The sequence below is a fragment of the Octodon degus genome, unplaced genomic scaffold, assembly GCF_000260255.1.
Source record: "Octodon degus isolate 3935 unplaced genomic scaffold, OctDeg1.0 scaffold00397, whole genome shotgun sequence".
Taxonomy (NCBI): domain Eukaryota; kingdom Metazoa; phylum Chordata; class Mammalia; order Rodentia; family Octodontidae; genus Octodon; species Octodon degus.
Window position 1 is genome coordinate 407,781 of NW_004524973.1, and position 4,559 is coordinate 412,339.

Below are 4,559 nucleotides of genomic sequence, written 5' to 3' on the forward strand. Positions count from 1 at the left end.
CATGATATCTTGTCTAAACACTTATTAGCACAAAACTTTCTTCTCATTGAGCTAAGAGAAAGTAGTTGTATATCTATCCTATTTCGTATATACAGACTTGTGTGTGTGTGTGTGTGTGTGTGTGTGTGTGTATGTCTTTGCACTACAAAATGGTCCTTCATTTATATCTCCCATTTTTGTTTGCTTTTGTGAGAGATGGGTATTCCATTGCCATTTAAATATTGTAGGTGTGTGAATTCAGCAAAATAATCTAATGTAGTCCAGTAATCCATAATAGTAGTGTGTTATCCACAGAAGTGGCAATGTCAGAAATTGTTGGGATTTTTTTTACTATTACAAAAGTTTATTTAGCAAAAATTTAATATATAAAAATGTGTATGACCCAATCTTCAGTCAGTGAAAGTAACACTTGGAGGAGGAGCATGAATTTTTCTTCTGAGCAATAATTATTTCAACTCCTTCCAAGAATTCCAACATGATGATACTATTTCCTTGTATTACCACCGTTCCAGTGTTGTTCTATTGCCCACTAGTTGCCATCTCCACACATTCATCTATCACAAGATTCATGAAGGGATCAAATCCTTGCAATATTCCTTGGATATGTCTGCCACCATTCAATTTCATTTTTCAGCTTGGGAGGGTGAGCTTTGCTCATCTTGTCTAGTCGGCGGGCTCAGGGAGCCTTTGAAAGGAGTTGTTGACTTGAGCCTTTTACAACTCGGCATATTAATATGGCTTTACTTTTTAGATTTCATGTTTATACTTTTCTGCTGGATGATTAAGACCAAGATAAAGCAAGACCTATATAACAAGAAATGTAACTTTTGTATCTGATAAGGTCAGTCAGATCCCCCTCAGGATTTACCCTGAAACCGTGTATAGCACCTTGAAGATCTTTTCTTAGTGTCAGCCATGTGGATGAGTCATGGCCATTGCTTGACCAGTTTGCTCTCTGTGAAAGCCTGAGAGAATGTTTTTCTCTCTAGGTGACTCTTATTAGGCACACTCTACATTGTCAGGTATACATCACTACTGAATACCTACTGGTCTCAGTAGGTGGTTCAGCATGCCCAGTGGTGGGCTGGTGCAGCAGTATGGTACTGGGAATTGAACCCTGGTCCCTCATCCCAATTTATTCATTATCACTTTCCTCTGTGTCCCCACAATCTCCTTAAACAGAAAATTTGGGACATCACTGAATTACAGGATGTTACAGTACAGGTTCTCTTATTTCCTGAGTCCTCACTGACTTTGAAGGGCTAGGGCCAAATGTTGGCTATCCTTGTAGCCCTTCTTTTTCTCTAATTTTTTAATCTGCAAGTCTAAGTTGTTAACCCTCCAGAAGAGAATCTTAATGTTATTATTACCCTGTAACATAGGCAGTTGAGCTTATCTGTCTGAATATCAAACACTTTAGACATAACATGGAACAGATATTTTCCATGAATCATTGATATGCTAAACTTTAAATCCCTATAGAACTTGAAAAAATAAAAAAATAGTAAAAAAAAAGCAAATAAACAATTTCACATTTTTACACAGAAATTTAGAAATCTAGCCATATGCAACGTTGTACCAGGACAATCCTATGACATTTTTTTCTTGTCTCTTGTTTTCTTTTATTACCTTTTTAAAAAACAAACATTTAATTGAGAGAGAGAGAGTGTAACAGTAATTGATATGACATTAGAAGCAGTACGCATTTAGAAGACCAGAATGACAGGCATTCCAATCTTGGCCCTCGTACTACACATTGCTATCCTCGGTGCAGTTGTTTAGTTCGCAGGTACCAGCATATGCAGTTAGTCAGGGTGAGAATCATTTTCATTTTATTTTATTTTATTTATGTTTTGGTACATTCTCACTATGCAGCTTGGACTCATAGTGATCCTCCTGTTTTCACCCTTCCCAGTATTGGGATTACAGGTCTGTGCCACCACGCCTGGTCTCAGTAGGTGGTTGTGTGCTCAGTGGTGGGCTGGTGCAGCATGTTGTTCTGGGAATTGAACCCTGGTCTCTCATCCCAATTTATTCGTTATGCTCACTTTCCTTCCCTTTTACCACATTGTTTAAAAACGCCACACCTTTTTGATCCGTTCCTCAGTTGATGGGTATTTGTGTAGTTTCCAAGTTTAGCTATGACAAATTGTGCTACTATAAACGTGGTTTTACATATATCCCTGTGGTATGATGTTTTTAATTCTTCTGGAAAAATACCCAGGAGGGGAATAGCTGGGTCTAATGGGACTTCTAATCCCAGTTTTTTGAAGAGTCTTCACAGTGATTTCCATAGTGGTTGTACCAGTCCACATTCCCAACAACAGTGGAGAGGGGTTCCTTTTTCCCTACAGCCTCTCCAGAATTTGTTATTATCCTAATGGTGTCTTCAAAATCTGAATCTTTATCTTCACTTTCATTCAAACAGTTTTGCCAGCTTGTGATTGAGGTTTTAATCTACTGTATATCTCTTTGAATCTGCTTCATGCATTCTATTTCTTTTCCATATTGCTCATTAAAAGATTCCATCATTTTTGTATTCTTTTTTTAATCAGTGTCTACTTTAGAAGCACTTAGTAAATCTTTCATCATAGTTACTTCTTTTTTTTACTTTGACAATTATTTCTGACCTTATGTCTTCTGTACCTTTCTGCAATTTTCTTTACTTCAGTCGCTATTATTTCAGAGTTTTCAGGAGTGCGGCTTCCAATGTTTTCAATGGTAGTGTCTCCTGCATTTTTTTTGTGTGTGGGCTTGAGACCTGAGACTACATTTTGCTCCTCTTCTTTGTCATTTTGTACAGTACTGCCTTCTGACCTTTTGACCTTTGGTGTAGAGCCTTGGTGTAGTAGTTAACTTACCTCCTACCGATATTATTACCCGGGGGAGATTATGAGGTTAAGGCAGTTGCAGTTTTGTATTTACAATACTACAATTAGTATCACTAATAATGGGTAGTGAGATTTAATGATTGACAAACTTTTGTAATTAATGGGCTTGTATTTTTTTGTGGTATTGGGGATTAAACTCAGGACCCTGTGCTTGCCAGACAAGCACTTATTCTACTGAGCTATCTCCCCAACCCTGGGTTTGTATTTTAGACCCTAAGGGCCAGTATCTTGACTGTATAGCTAAGCAGATACAAAATTGGGAATATGTATTTAAATTAGTTCCCCTGAGATCTGTCAGATCACCTTCCCTTGATGTACCTGGAGACTTCCGGGCAGACTTTCACCCTTTTTACCTGTTGCCCCCTTTCTCAACCAAGACAGAGAAGAGAGAGAGAGAGAGAGAGAGAGAGAGAGAGAGAGAGAGAGAGAATGAGAATGTTCTCATAGATCTGAGTCTAGCAATGTGTCTCAGTTTACCAGGTCCGGATCTACCAAGTTCAAACTCATCCAGCTGGGCCTGGCTTAGGTGTGGCTGCTGTGCTTGGCTTCTTTCTGCTGCATCCCAGGGAAGTGAACCCACTGTGCCCCACTGGCAAGCTGTTCTGCTCCTGGATTAGCTGGCCCGATCTCACTCCTTGCCACTCTGCTGGGAATTCCACTGCAGGGTTCCACACCAGGCCTGACAGCTAGCTGGAGGCCAGAAGTTTCAGTGGGCTGCAGGGCCTGGCTGCTGGCTGGAGTTGGTGGGCGGGAATTTCTGGTGGGGTGCGTGGCCTAGAATTATTTTTAAAAAAATTATTTCTATTATATCGCACCAAACTGTACCTATTTGTGATGGAATACTATTTAGCTTTATAAAAGAAGAAAATTCTTTAAAAAAAAAAGAAAATTCTAGTTTTTATGATAGCATATATTGTCCTGGAAGACATGCTAAGTCAAATAAATCAGAAACTGAAAAGCAAATACTGCATGATGACGAATGCATCGAATCTCAAATTGTCAGACGTAGAAGCACAGAATAAAATAGTATTTGACGGGCTGAGAGAAGAGACCAGTGGAAATATATTTTACAAAAGGTACAAAGTTTAAGATATACAAAATACAGTAAATAAGACCTGGGAGTCTACTGTACAATACAAAGCTGCAGTTTACAATACTGTTCTGTATGCTTAAAAGATTGTCAAAAGGCAGTCTCCAGAGAGTGACTCAATGTTAGAATGCTTGCCTAGCATAGAGGAGGACTGTTCAATTCCCAGCACTACAAAAGACAAGTTTGCTAAGAGGGTGGATTTTGTATTAATTGCACATATCACAAAGAGAAAAACCAAGGCGAATAGGAGAAAAAATTTAGAAGTGGTGAATAAGTATATAGTAGTGACAAGAATTGCATTTTAGTAATTTCATAGGTATATACATATTTCCACACACATCAGGTGTATATACTAAGTTCTCACAGTGTTTTTTTTTCCCCCCCTGGCAGCAATTTTATTTCTTTTTCTTTTTTTTTCTACAGTTTTATTGATAAACAGATAGCAATGAGACAGTTTCAAATCAAATCGGAAGTACACTTTCAACAAATAATACACTGCATATATTCTTCTTAGTGGTTAATTGCTGTACAAGATGTGGACTTGTGATCCTGTTTACAAACACCATTAGAACAAATCA

General features: G+C 38.3%; 1 pseudogene; it reads right to left on the reverse strand.

Annotated features, from left to right (window-relative positions):
• Positions 1 to 393: 393 nt before the first annotated feature.
• On the reverse strand, positions 394 to 689 carry LOC111814655 (annotated as a pseudogene).
• Positions 690 to 4,559: the final 3,870 nt, after the last annotated feature.